Below are 15,544 nucleotides of genomic sequence, written 5' to 3'. Positions count from 1 at the left end.
TTTATTGTTCTTATTCTTATTTGAATTCTTATTCATACTATTAGTGAAACTGGTATATATCTTTAATTTCTGCCCAGACATTTATGAAGCGACATAACAGCTGGGGGAAGCACCGTGCCTTGTAGAGGTGCACCAGGCAGAAATTCATCTGGGGCATCTCTAGGAAGTTGATTGGGGAAGCTGCAATTCTGGAATGTCTGCCTAGACACATCCCTCCCCAGCCCAATGTCCAGCTGAGAGATCAAGGCAAAGTGTAGCTGCATGGAGCCTCTTTTCGAAAGCCACCATACGCTCCCAGACTGTACAAAGTCTTGACAGCTTCTATGGTGCGGAATTTAACATGGCCACCTTCGCTTGGAATTTCCGTACTTTTTAGAGTAGAACTGGAAATGGAAAGCATCTCAACTCTCATCTGAAAGAAGAGATTTTTTGGATGACTGAAGAACATTGAATCCCTATTGAGTTGCTGTATCTAAACCTTTTCTGATCAGATCAGCTTAAAGTTAAAAGACGAGGCCACCTGAAAAGATGACACTACTTCCAAATGACAGTCAGGAGAGCGCTGAGGACTAATGCAGAGAACGAAGAAGGACCTAGTTTGGGGCCTTCTTATGTGGACCAGTTCATGCTTTCTCCTATTCCAGCTGGACTACTACAAACATGATTAATTTCCCCAAAGGGAAGAACTTTCACAGCTCTTCCTTTTTAATGAAACTCTTACCTTCAGCATCATTTATCTCAACTAGAAATTAAAATATCTTACTCCTTGAAGCATATCACACCATCTAAAGATGGCAGAAGTAAGATTAAAGCAGCAATCCTAAACATAGCTGCTTGGAAGTAAATCCCTTTGAAATCAATAGGGCTTACGTTGAGTAAGCATACTTCAGATCAGGGCTGTAAGATCTGAAACATTCCAATTCACAGACTAGCCCAGTGGAGCAGAACTTCTCAATGATTCTATTGACAGGCTTTTGATCTTGCTTGATTTTGGGCTGTGTTGCATGGAATCCGATCTAATCGTTTGGAAGTCTTCTATATTGCATAAGTCTATATACACTGACGTTATGAAGAGGTTTGGAGAGAAGAGCTTACAGAGGAGCTCTGTACTGACAGCAGTGCTGGATGATAGTCTTGACATAGCATCTTTTATTGTACACACCATTTTCTTGGTGGGATTAATCTGCACATAACTGGGTGAGTCCTGATAGCTGCTGTTTTACCAGTGGGCAGGCAGGATCACAGTGTGACTTGCTCAAGACCACCCGTGAGTTTATGGCTGAGCACAGATGTCAGCCGGGGTCCAGATCAAGACTGCTGCCCCACCCCACCCCACCCCCATTACATTTATACCCCACTCTTCCTCCCTGAGGGTAGAGTTCTCCATGTTATCCTTGCAACATCCTTCTGAGGTAGGCTAAGCGGAGAATAGTGACTGGCCCACGGCCACCCAGTGTGTTTCATGGCTGAAAGAGAATCTGAACCCAGGAGAGGTGGCTCAGTCATGCATTATGAGAGGCTGTCTCCACAGGAGCACCAATGGCCATAGGGATGGATTTGGGGTTTGCTCCTGCTCTCAGTGTACAATCCTGCTGGAGGCTCAGCACTTGATTAGACAAGAGGACATATGTCATTTTAGCTGTGTGGCTTGGTGATGCTAGCACCAAGCCCTCTTTATTTCATGCCGAGACATTGAACAGCTGGCACCAGACCTTTATGACCAATTCAGGTTTTCTGTTAGGCGACTCCAGAACAGCATTCCTTCCGTGACTGGCACTAGCTTCTCCCTTGTGCTTCTTTTTAGATTGCAAGCTCTTTGGGGGACAGGGGGCCACTTCCTTCACCTTTTTGTATGTAAACCACTTTGAGAACAGTTGCGTTGAAACATGAGATATAAATAAGATAAATATTTGTTTGCTTCTGTATTCCATTTCTCAACATCCTTCCTTCACAGAGGGGGGAAGTGCCAGTTGGATTTCCAAGGAGACCCTGACCTGGATGAAGCCAGCTCAGTTTTGAAAAATATCATGGCTTGAGTTGCCCTCTGAACAACTTAAGTTGCCCCCCGTAATGTCATGGGCATGCTACGATCTCTAAACTGCACAGGCGTGCATCTCAGTTGCTTCAAGACACTCAGTTGCTTCAAGAGACCATCCCTCCCCCCTCGCAGCCACCCCTCAGCCACCATTAGAGTCTTTGGTTTGGTTTTTTAATGGAGCTTTGGTGGGGTGGGCCCCCCAAAGGAAGTTTTGGGGAGCTTCGCGTGGGGGTGGGGGCTCGTGGCTGGGCGGTCCGGATGCCCAAATTACCTTGGTGTGCCCCTAGAAGGATCTGCTCTGCTGCTAACACCAGACATGGATCTCCTGACCAATGACCTGTTTAACCACTGCCACCAAGTAGACTTGTGCGTTCTAGACTGAATCTACCGCATTGGCCTTCCAACTAGGGGTGTGCATTTTGGAATTTTCTTGTTTCAATTTGTATCTGAATCGAAATATCCCCGTTTTGTTTTGTACCCAAATTTTCTGAATCCAAATCAGCCCTGTTTTGTTTTGTAGCCAAATTTTCCAAATCTGAATCGATTTGGATTTTTAAAAAGGGTCCCAGGGCAAAAAGAGTGGCTGTTGGTGGTAGTGTCCAATGGGTGGAAGCTACCACCCAATTTTCAAAGGAATTAGGCAAAGGGCTGATTTTTTTGTGTGAATTTTTTTTAAAGTTTACACATCTTTAAGAATTTTCCCATAGGGAATAATGGGGATTCCAGCAAATGTATCACTTCAAATCAAGGGGAAAGAGATGGCCCAGAGCAGAGTGTGGTGGGTAGTAGTGCTCAATGGGGTCAGGGAAACTTCCAGACTTATTTCAAAGAAATTGGGCAAGTGGCTGATCTTTTGTGATTTGTTAAAGTTTATGTGACTTTAAGATTTCTCCCATAGGGAATAATGGAGGTTTCAGCAGCCTCATAATTCCACTTGGGGGGCACTGGGGTTGCCCAGAGCGAGGGGTTGTGTACTGCACATAGGGTGCCAACCACCCCCATACCCACAAGCCTGTGGGATACTGGGTTTTGCTGTTTCTGAGGTGTTCATTGTAGATTCTCTGGTAGCATATGAGATTTTCAGTGAAAAACAAGAATCCACTCTCATATGCTACCAGAGAATCTACACTCAGAACACCACAGAAAGAGCAGAACCCAGCACCCCATGGGGTAGCAACCATTCCCCTGGCCAATGTGGGGTCAGTAAAGAGTGGGAAGAAGCAAAAGAGCCAATGGGGAACAGGGAGGGAATTGTCAGCAGGTCAGCCCATGATTTAGGTCACTGATCAGAAGGTTGGAAGGGTGGGAAATTCAAAGAGATGTCAAACACAAAATGGAGACCGTCTCAGAGATCACCACAAAATGGAGGTCCGAAACAACAAAATGTTTTGTAGCTGAAAGAGGGATGTTTTATTTTGTATACAAAACTTTTGGATCTGGAAAATGGGTGTTTTGTATTGTCTACAAAACACCCGAAACAGGCTGTTTTGGGTACAAAACGTTTTGTATTTGAAACGTTTCACACATCCCTACTTCCAACCTTCCATTGCAAAAGCAAACTTCTTTCAAGGTAGTAAAGCCTATAGGTGTGGGGTGGAGTCCACAGAAGCTATCATTTCCTTTCGCTATCACAAGAAATCTGACTTTGTGATTAGTTCACTTCAAGGTTGTTTCACACGTTCAGTACAAACAACAACAACAACAGCAACCAAAAGAGCAAAAGGAACAGACAAAATGTGGTCAAAAACGCATCCAAGATAGATACGTAGATCTCCGTCTTAGCATGTGGTTATGCAATGTCTTGGTTTGATGTCAGGTCACAATATAGCTATGCATCTTATTGATCTTATTAGCAAAGCGCCAAAAGGAAGCTACCCACACCAGTTACAGAGTAGAGTGCAGAGTTGAGTTGTTGCCATTATGTGAAGAACATGCATGGAGATTGTTGTACAATCTAAACGAAAAAGATGTATTGGTGAAGTACATTTAGAGAAGAAAAACCTAGTCCTATCTATCAGCTACATAATGAAAAGGAAGGGGGAGAGAGATGTTTCCATCTACTCTCTAAGAGGAAAGGAAGAGGACTGACTCTTGACTGGAAAAACCTGAGGAGTCGAGGCAGGGACCATAGAGTAGAGGCAAGCAGGGACAGGTAAGGAGACCCTCAATAACTACCTCTACATCCAATACCACAAGTGGTCATTAGGAGAGCTGGTGCAAAAGCTCGATGCACTGGAACTCCATCTCCAACTCTAAGAATAGTAGCTTCTTTACAGTAAGTGCAATTTCTGACCTAATTCCAAAGGAGCATGGAAGTCTCTTGTGCAGAGTTCTCTCTCTCTCTCTCTCTCTCTCTCTCTCTCTCTCTCTCTCTCTCTCTCTCTCTCTCTCTCTCCATCATAGTTTCATGGTCATCATCAAAACTTCCATATGATCTAGAAAGCTGGGCTTTGGAACATGTTCATGACCATCTAACTAGCCTGGGACATGTTTACCCTGTAGCAGAGGCTTGTACAGAGCAAGCCAGGCTGCACATGGGATATCTCAAGCTGTTTGATGTGGCTTGTCATGCACAGAAATCACGCTTGATGTGGAAGAGGGGAGTGGACTTCAATGTTCTAATCAAAGAGCTGCATCTGAGCTGGCACAATACAAGTGCCAGTTGCTATTCTCTTAGAATGAGCCAGCCCTATTGGTGTACTTAAGCTTTGCCCATATATGGCAAAGCTTTTCTGCAAGCAAATCAGAGTGTGAAAAGTCAGACCAGATATTGGTGGTCACCAGGGAGCTGTTGCTGAAAACGGCCTCCAAGGATCTGATCTTCATCTTGTTGCTAACACTTAGAAGCATTGTGTACATGTGACAATTGAACTGGGATTCTCCATGTCTCCTTCGAATGGGCTTGTGGAGATTTACAATGTGGTTGCTGCATTGTAATTTCACCGAGTACACATGCGCAAACCCAGTGAAGGTCATTCACTTCAAGGAGGCTGTTGTTGGGCTTTGTGATTATTTAGCAAAGCACCAAGGAAGCTACCAGACATTGGAGAAGATCCTTTATCTTCTGCTTCTGGTGGAGAAGGAATGCCCCTTCTGGTTGTGGTACAGATTCTTCGGGTTCACGGTCTGGCTCTTGCATCGTGAGACATCTTGCCTCTTTCACCTGGATCTCTGGCACAAGTTCTGGCACATCATCCCTAGTTGGCCCTTGCCTCTCATCAAAAGACACCACATTGCAGATCCTGACCTCTCCATTTGTAGGATCAAGGGTTCTCTATCCCTTTTGGCCATGCGGATATCTAACCAAGACTCCCAGTTCACAGTTGCGATTGAGTTTGGTTCTCCTGGCCTTTGGGACGTATGCATAAGCTTTCTATCCAAACATTTTGACATGCTTTAGAGAGGGTTTGTGCCCAAGCCATCGTTCAGATGGTGTCTTGTCTATTGCTTTGGCTGGCAATCTGAGTGGCAAGGACTTAGGAACACATGGGAAGCTGCCATCTCCTGAGTCAGACCATAGGTCCATCTAGCTCAGTATTGTCTGCACAGACTGGCAGCGGCTTCTCCAAGGTTGGGAGAAGGTTGGGGTCCACCCTGGTTGCATATGAATGGGAGGCTAACACTGTAAGACATTCCCCCTAGGGGATGGAACCACTCTGGGAAGAGCAGAAGGTTCCAAGTCCCCTCCCTGGCTTCTCCAAGATAGGACTGAGAGAGATTGCTGCCTGCAACCTTGGAGAAGTCGCTGCCAGTCTGTGTAGACAATACTGAGCTAGATGGGCCAATGGTCTGACTCAGGAGATGGCAGCTTCCTATGTTTCTATGACATCAGAATGTATTAGCTCCAAAGGACACTGTGACTCTGTCTGTGCAGAAAAGCTGGCTCTCACCCCTTGATTAAGTAAGCAACACTGACCCCTTGTGGCAGCTTCTCTGCATGACTCCACTTTAAAGGCCTTCACAGCAGCTGAGCGAATATTTTAATTTTTATATTTTTTTTGTTGCACAACCTGCTTCTGTTGTATCGCGCATCAGGTAACTCCCACTGTCTCCCAGTCCCTCTGTGACTGTGTCGTGATACATTCATTGCACGGCAACTTCTGACTGAGATCTTGCAGCAACAGCATTTGTGCCAACAACAACAAGCCTTAAGCAAGGAGGCATTGTAAAGTCACCGGCGCCACAGCACATCCACTGTTTTTCTGGCCCTCTAGTATACCTGCCCCCTGAGACAACTACACCCCTTCTTCACATTTTAAAAATTTTTTAAAAGTTTTTAAAAGCAATGGTTGGGAGGACAGCAGGAAAAGGGAGGGCGCAAGTAAGCGGGAGGCTTGTCTTCCCTACAGCTGGTCGTGGCAGGGGGCGGCAAGAGTGGCCTACTCCCCAAGTCACCCCCGGCCCTACTTCGGCGCGCAGGCTTGACTTCTTCTCGGGTCAGCCTGGCCCTATGCCAGGGCCTGCGGCCAGGCAGAATTTAGGGGGGTGGCCTCCCAGATTGCCAGGGAAGAAGATCTTCCTGTGGCAGCTGAGGAGGTGGTGCTGGTGGAGGAGGTTGGCAGTCCAGCCAGATCCACCTTGCGGACCCCCCAAACGGTCACTATGGGGGTTGGGGGGGCTCAATCTGGCATCTGAGGGGGCTCAGGAGGAGAGAAGATCTTCTCCTGCCCCTGGGCCTTCCCATGCCAGTGCTGAGGGCATTGGTGGTGGTATGCCCGAGAAGGAACCAGCAAAAGTTCCACCAACAAAGCGACCTCGTGTCGCTGGGGAGTCTGGCAGTGTGGTCTGGGATCACTTTGAGCTTAGCCCTGGTGATCCCACCCATGCTGTGTGCACCCACTGCAAGGCACTGGTCAGCAGAGGCAGGGACCCTATGCACTTCACAACCTCGGGGCTGTGGTCGCACATGCGTCGGCGGCACCCAGGTGTGGAGACCTCTGCTGGCACTGGCAGTAGGCCCAGTGCCTCACCTGGTAGCAGAAGCAGTAGTAGTGACAGCAGCAGCAAGTGGCCAGCGGCTCCTGCCCACAGGCAGGAAAAGCTGACCGATCATCAGTGGGTGCAATCTCTTGGAAAGCGGTCTGATCGTCCAAAGCCTTATCTCGTGACTCGGGCCATTGGTGAGATGATCGCTCTTGATGACCAGCAGTTCTCCATTGTCGACAGTGTCGGCTTCCGGCGTCTGCTCCAGCTGCTTTCTCCGGAGTACAAGATCCCCTCAAGGACCACTTTCAGCAGGAGGGTGGTCCCCTCCCTGTACCGTGCGTGCAGGGGGGGCGTGTTGGCCAAGCTGCGTGCAGCTGGGCCAAACACCAGTGTGCATTTCACTGCGGATATCTGGACTAGCCGCAGTGGGCTGCACACTGCCTTCATGTCCCTGACAGCCCATTGGTGGGGGCATGGGGGTGAGGGGACATCTGGCGCTGCTGGTGCTGTATCCAGTTCCTCCCATGCATGCACGCCTTCTTGGGCAGTGTTGCATGTGGTGGCGATGGACACAGACCACACTTCAGATGAGTTGTCTGCCGTCATGGAGCGGCAGGTGGGGGCGTGGCTGGCCGGGGAGCCTACCCTCCGCCGAGGCTTCATGGTGACAGACAAGGCAGCCAACATCACCAAGGCTGCTAGGCAGGTTTACGGTGTGAACATCGCTTGCGCTGCGCACACCTTGAACCTCGTAGTGAAGGGTGCGCTTGGCCTCAAGGAGGCGCCAAAGAAGGCCAAGGAGCACCAGCGTGTTCGGGGCTCTTCTAGTAGTTTAGGTCAGGATCCTGCTGCTCCCGTGGCCGCCCTGGTGGAGCGTTGCCGCCAGGTAGCGGGCCACTTCCACCGGAGTGAAAAGGCAAGGCGCCAGCTCAAGGCCAGACAGATCAAGCTGGGCCTGCCTGAACACCAAATCCCCCAGGATGTTCCTACCCGGTGGAACTCCACTTTTCTCTTGCTCCGGCGCATGCATGAGCAAGAGGGAGCACTCAACAGCCTGGGGACGCGTGGTTGCTTGGATCTGTGCAAGTCTCTCTATGATGACTGGCTGGTGATCCACAAGCTGGTCTTAGTACTAGAGCCGTTCTATTCTGCTACGAACGACTTGTGTACTCAGACCGCCACGCTGAGCCTGGCTTTGCCCACTGCTATTCTCCTGGAGAAGGCAATGAGCGATCTCCAGACCACTCTGACCACTGGGGTTGCGATTGCCCTGGCAGGTCGGTTGAGGACTGGGGTAGTTGAGCGGCTCAAGACACCATGGGCCGCATCTGCATGGCATGTCCTGGCATGCATTTGTGACCCAAGGATGAAGGGCAGCGCTGTGCCTCCTGGCGAGCTGCCCAGGTGGAGGGGCCTCCTGGTCGAACACGTGAAGCGTGAAGAGGAAAGTAGGCTAGGGATAGGTGATGCAGCAGACGACCAGGAGGAGGGGTCTTGGTCGCAGGCTGGCACTGCGCATCCCACCCCCAGCAGCAGCAGCAGCAGCACTGCCACCACCCCCACTTCTTCCCATTCCAGCGGCGTGGTTTCTCCGGCAGTGGGACCAGCAGAGCAGCCAGTGCGACCTCGAACCACCACCCGGTGGCTCAGGGGCTATGCCAGTCTCATGCCGGGGAGACGGGAGGAGCCTGTCCCTCGCCCCAGCCGTGCTGAGCAGACTGTTCTGCAGTACCTGGAGGAGGCGACGGAAGACGAGGAGAGTGAGCCATTCCCCTTTTGGGCAACGCGTCGCAAAGTCTGGCCGGACTTGGCGACCATTGCTGTCCGGTTTCTCTCTTGCCCGCCAACCAGCGTCTCGAGCGAGAGGTTGTTCTCCATGGCCTGGGACGTGGTGACTCCTCTGCGCTCACGCCTGGATGCTGAGTTGGTCGAGCAGCTCGTCTTCTTGAAGGCCAACCTCCCCCTGCTGGGCTACCCCGAACTGGCCGTGGAGGGTGAGTGACTCGTGTCACCCCCCCTATGCTGCGCCTCCCACGCCACGGCAGTTCATCCCGGCCAGAAGATGTGTCACAGTCCATCCCTCTGAGACCACCCTGCCACTAAATCATGCCCATAGTGCTGCTGGCACATCCAGACACGCATGCATACACAGGCACCGCTGCACTGTCAGCCTGGGATGGTGGACTGCCAGGTGAGTGCTCCCCGCATGAGGGAGGGGTTACCACAGATGTGGCAGAGAGAGACTACAACTCCCATTTCCCACTGTCTCGATGGCTGGCCACCATCAAGACTAGGGACAATGGGAGCTGTAGTTGCTGTCTCTGCAGAAGAAATCTGTGGTGGGCCCCCATTCATTCATTCATTCATTCATCAAGCATCATACTACTCTCAACTCTAAATGACGCCACACTCTCACTTTCTCTCACTCTCTCCTTTATTACTATGTCGAGTATGGGAATGAATCAATCTAGCACTCTGCTGCACCCAAGAAAACCCTCAGAAATTCACAAAAAATCAGCCCTCTGTCCCATCCCCCTGAAATTGGGGTGGCAGCCTACACCCATTAGGCACTACCACCCCACCCCACTCTTTTGGGGCAGATCCACTTTCTGCCCCCCATCTGCCCCAAAGACACAAAAACTTCAGAAATTCACAAAAAATCAACCCTCTGTCTCATCCCCCTGAAATTGGGGTGGCAGCCTACTGCACCCATTAGGCACTACCACCCCACCCCACTCTGCTGCCCCATATCCCACTACAAGTCCAGCAACAGTGCCCTGCCCTGAACCTCACCTCATCCAAACTTTTTTGGCCCACTACAGTCAACAGACAGGCACAGCCAGGAGGGAACACGCATAGCATGTGGAGGACGCACGCAAGACAACAACACTCCGCAAGTGGAGCAGCAAGGCTTGGCATGTTGCCCCCTCCTAGCCCACACAGCTTTGAAGAGTAATGCATGGATGATGATGGCAGATAAGAAGAGAATGGCAGCACGCACGTGCCTCTGGACATTTCTTTTCCGCAACCTGTCTGACTCTGTGGCATGTGATCGCCGCATCTATGTATGGGCAAGCAATCTTCAAATAAAATGCTATCAATCAATTCTCAAACATGACCCGATCTTCATTTGGAAACATAATATATCTCCCCACACACGCACAGGCACAGTGAATTGCACCTGTCCTGTCCTTTCCCGGGCCCCACGCGACCACACCACACCACATCACACAACAACACCACACACCACGAAGAGGTCTCTGCAACAAAGCAAGCTAGAATTTGCAGGCTTTTTCGGATGCATCCCAATGCATACCGCAGATACTGGGCAGAAAGACTGTGTGCAATCACATGATACAACATTACCACTAGTTTAGAGTCTAGACTAGTAATATGCCTTTATTCCCCTGTGTGTGTGCACTGTGCGGGTGTGCTCACTGACTCTGCAAGAGGGTTAGGGCTGAAAGGGTTGTGTCGCCTCAGGTTGCAATGTGTGCTCTCTCTGTCTGCGTGAGACAGACATTTGTGTGAGGGCTGCACCAGCATCAAGCTCATCATTGGCGACACAGCTTTTGGGGGGGAGGGGAGGGGGGTGCATGTGTGTGTGTGTGCCGCTTCAGGCACAGCAGTAGTACTACTCCCATTGTGGCCAGAAAAAGTAGGCAGCAGCAGAGCAGACCATCTCACTCAGCGGCAGCAGCGACAACCTATAGCTCAGTAGACCAAGGCAAACCACATATTTGGATTTGAACAGAGGACAGCATGAAGATTAAGAAAGAACATCACCTGACCAGCAAGCCAAAATCAGAAATAAGCACATCACATTGAGAAACGCAGCAGACAAACGTTTTTTAGATTTCAGCTTCAATGCAATTGTTCATGGGAGGAAGCAATGATGACAGTTTTAGCAGGCAAGCAAAAGCTAGCAATTAGTAGGGATGTGCGGTTCGGTTCGGATCCGGACCGGTTCGTCCGAACCGGTCCGGATCCGGCGGCTCGATCCCGGACCGAATCGGGCCCTCCCGGGGACCGAGCCGGACCGAATTCGAGCCGGTTCGGTACCGAACCGGCTCGGGTTTCCCGAACCGGTTCGGGAATGAAATTGAGTCTCACTCAGTGTCTCTTTAAAGTGTGTCCTCCATTTTGTGTCTCCTTCCCGAAACTTTTGCTCCTCCTTGCATCCATTTTGTGATGCTATTTCCAGGCATTGTATTGGCTGCGCTATTGATCCTTGATTGGCCAGAATGAGTCCTTTGGTCTGGTAGGCTGCTTGGCTGTTGCACTGTTGAGAGCTGGCACCCTGTTGGCCGTGGGGGGAGTGCAAAGGTGGGGGCTCCCAAAGGAGGGAATTTCAAACCTATATAAACCCAAGCCGCTTCTCTGGAAACTTCTCTTGGCTGCAGTTGTGGGATCATCTCTGAGACCTGCTTGCCCTTTGCTGGCTGCTCTGGTGTCTCTGTGAGTCCTGACTGTGTCCTGTGTCTCTCTGTGTGTGCTCTGTCTAATCCTTTGTCCACCTGCCCTTTGTGACTCTCTGTGTGTCTCCTCTCTCTGTCTGTCTCTTGTCTGTATACTGTGTGTTACTTCACTTTACTTTCTTCTTAATTTCCCCCAATTTTCCCTGTTCCTTGTCTGTCTGCTTTTCTCCCCCCCCCTCCCCCCCTTTCCCTTCTCATCCTTTGGGCCTACCCTCACCCTCCCCAACTCCCACCCACTGCATCCTCATTGATTTAAATCTTCTTCCATTAATTATTGCTCTTTGTCCTGCCTTGTTGTTGTCCAACTTTTTGATTTTCACATTGCATTCCATTGGTTTCAGTTATATATTGCTTGCTGGTTTTGCTTAAATTGTACCATTTTGTTTGTTTCTGCTGACTGCTGCTGCCCTGCGAGTTGGTTCCCTGAATCCCTCCCCCCCACCCCCAGAGGATTCTGTTGTTGTTTCTTGTTGTCCCATATAATCAGTTTTGGTTCCCTGCTCCAAACTTGCCCCTCCAAGTCCAACCACACCCCACCCCAACCCCACCCCATCCAGCCTTCTCCCAAGTTTGCTGCTGCCAAACCGAGTCCAGTTTTCTTTGCTTGGTTCCACTTATTCATTTGCTATTATTAATTTGCAGCAATTGTGGTTTCATTGTCTCTGTTCACTTAGTGGCCCCCCTCAGAGTCTGTGTTTGGTTCCCCCTCCCCACACCCCCACCCCCAAGTTTTTTCTGCTGGTTATAGTCTTTCTTTTAATTTTTTTTTTAAACTTCTGGCTTGTGTTCTCTTGATATATATTGCTTTATATATTTTGCTACCCTCCTCCTCCTCCTCCCCCCCCTGCCTGCCCCCCCCCCACCCTCCCTCCTCCCAGACCCTACCCTAGCCCAGGCCCAGCTCCTCCCCCAACCACCCCATCCAGCCTAATCGCTGCTGCTGCCCGAGTTGTTCCAGTTTCTCCTTTGCTGTTTGTTGTTGCCCCCTCCCCTTCCCCCCAACACCCCTCTGCCACACACTAGCCCCCAACCACACACACCCTCTCTGCTCCCCCCACCCCACCTCTTTTTCTCCTTGCCCCTGACTCTCTCCACTCACCCCAGGCCCCCTGCCACACACTAGCCCCCAACCACACACACCCTCTCTGCTCCCCCCACCCCACCTCTTTTCCTCCTTGCCCCTGACTCTCTCCACTTACCCCAGGCCCCCTGCCACACACTAGCCCCAACCACACACACCCTCTCTGCTCCCCCCACCCCACCTCTTTTCCTCCTTGCCCCCGACTCTCTCCACTTACCCCAGGCCCCCTGCCACACACTAGCCCCCAACCACACACAGCCTCTCTGCTCCCCCCACCCCACCTCTTTTCCTCCTTGCCCCCGACTCTCTCCACTTACCCCAGGCCCCCTGCCACACACTAGCCCCAACCACACACACCCTCTCTGCTCCCCCCACCCCACCTCTTTTTCTCCTTGCCCCCGACTCTCTCCACTTACCCCAGGCCCCCTGCCACACACTAGCCCCCAACCACACACACCCTCTCTGCTCCCCCCACCCCACCTCTTTTTCTCCTTGCCCCTGACTCTCTCCACTTACCCCAGGCCCCCTGCCACACACTAGCCCCCAACCACACACACCCTCTCTGCTCCCCCCACCCCACCTCTTTTCCTCCTTGCCCCCGACTCTCTCCACTTACCCCAGGCCCCCTGCCACACACTAGCCCCCAACCACACACACCCTCTCTGCTCCCCCCACCTCTTTGGACCGCTGCTACTGCTGTGTCCTCCCCCCACACCTGAATCCCCCCTCCCTGCTGCGCTGCGCTTCTCCTCTCTCCTCTTTCTCTCTATCATCTCTCTTTCTCCTCTCTCTCTCTTTCTTTTCTCTCTCTCTCCTCTCTTTCTCTTTGTCCCTGCCCCCCCTCTCTTTTCTCTCTCTCTTAGTCTTTTCTCTCTCTGCTCCCCTTCACTTTCCACCTCCTCTCCCACAGCTGCAGCCGCACACAGTAGCCTACCCACCTGGCGGCTGCCATCGGTTTTTTTTTTCTTTTTATAGTTTTTGGTTGATTTTGTCTCTGCTTGGGGGTGAGTTGAGCGACACAAATAGTGTTGTCTCCTCACTTCTGCCCCTCCATCGTTGTTGAACTACCCCGGTTGCCTGTGTGCCTCGTGCGGCCGCCCTGCTGTGTCTCAGCCCAGGGTGGCTGGCTGGCGGCGGCGAATCCGTGACCAGCAGTGAGTGGCAGGAGAAGGACCGGAAGAAGAGGGGTTAGTGCGTGTGCGATTGTGCACCTTTTGTTGCCCCTTTCTCTCCCTAGCTGGCGGTTTTAAATAGGGACACCCCTATTCTGAAATGCATTTGGGTGTGGGGAGGAGGGAGGGAACCTTGGAGAGGAGATGTACTGTTGTAAAACTTGTGTCTTCATGCCCATGCCCAGTAAAGAAATTGCTGCTGTGTGTTGCGTTGCATTGCATGCGTCTTGCAGGTGGTTTTTGAACAGGTGCCTTCCAGAGTGCTTCCTTGCCTCTGGGGCAGTCTGAGTGGGGTCCAGGGTTCTGATGCGATGCTGCCACTACATGCTGGGCCCATGCCATGCCAGAGTGCTTCCTTGCCTCTGGGGCAGTCTGAGTGGGGTCCTGGCTGGGCTCTGATGCTGCCACTACATGCTGGGCCCATGCCATGCCAGAGTGCTTCCTTGCCTCTGGGGCAGTCTGAGTGGGGTCCTGGCTGGGCTCTGATGCTGCCACTACATGCTGGGCCAATACACACGTATGATGATGATCATGATGTTCAATCCATGAGGCTGCCATCAAGTGTTTGCTGCTGCTTGCTTGCCATGGCATTGGGCAGGCAGAGTCACAGAGTGGGTGGGTTCAACCTCTGTGTTGGTGTGACTGGGTTCTGGTTTTGGTTGTGTGCAATTTAGAGTCACTAAATAGGCTGCATTGAGTTTGATGCTCCCCCCACAGGAGCATTACTTGAGAACCACCCCCCAGAACCCACACTTTGTGTTCCAGTTCACTAAATAAGGGTTTCCTCCTTTGATCTGCAGGTTCCCAAGCGTTGACTGCATCCCTCCCCCACCCCCGGTAGGTGCTGTGCCCTCCCCCCATCCACTCTCCCCCCCAAAAAAAGCTAAAAACTTGCCACCCACACCACAACTACTCCACCCAACTGCCCGTGCCACCCTCCCACACCGGGGTTCCACCCTTTAACCCCCTATTTTTCTAAAAAAAACCCCTCCCAGACCCATCTCCCCAATTGGCTTGGTGGTTGACTCCCAAATTCAAAAAGGACACCCTCCCCCTCACTTCGATTGGCTTCCCCCCCCATATCAAAAAGTCTTCCTTTCCCCCCAATTGGCTTCCTTTTTTGAAAACAAACTTCCCCCCCGCCGCCTCCAAATCAGCTGCCTTTTTTTTTGCCCCTAAGCCCCTCCAAATTATTTTTTTGACCCTGTCTGGCCTTCCTCCTAAAGTCTCCCTCCTTCTGACCTAGCAGCATGTCTGAGCGCCGTGTGGCGGGCAGGGCTCGCTCAAGGCTGGCAGGCAGAGGTGGGAGAGGCCAGGTGCGGGGTGCGCCTGCGGCACGGGGAGGGAGAGGACGCGGGGAGCCTGAGGACACCCCAGTTCTCCCCATTGGAGAATTCTTTGCTCCGGCCCCATCTTTGGTGCGCAGGATTCAGTTCCCCACGCCTGCTGCCGCCAATCGCGGCAGAGGCAGAGGCACTGTTAGGGCTGTGGCGGGTCCCTCCTCGCCGGCGGCACCAGGTGCTGCTGAGCTACCGCCAGTTGTTGAGGTGGAGGAGACTGTGGAGTTGGAAGAGCAGGTAGAGGGCGGTGAGGACCGTGCGGCTGGCAGCGATGCAGCCAGGTTCTCCCTCCCTCTGGGGCCCCTTCCCCCTATCCTTTCGCCGCTCAGTGGGGCCCCCCCTCGTGAAGCCCGACACTCTGGTGGGGAGCGGTCTGGCGAGGTGGTGGAGGAGAGGCCTGCCTCTCCGATGCCAGTTGAGCCGGGCCCTTCCTCCGCTGTGGAGGGCGGAAGGGGCGGGTTGGGTGGCAGCAGTGGGCAGGCAGCGGCGGCCGCCCCCCCCCCCCAGGA

Source organism: Hemicordylus capensis, chromosome 2 (assembly GCF_027244095.1).
Source record: "Hemicordylus capensis ecotype Gifberg chromosome 2, rHemCap1.1.pri, whole genome shotgun sequence".
NCBI lineage: Eukaryota > Metazoa > Chordata > Lepidosauria > Squamata > Cordylidae > Hemicordylus > Hemicordylus capensis.
Note: the sequence above shows the minus strand (reverse complement) of the source record.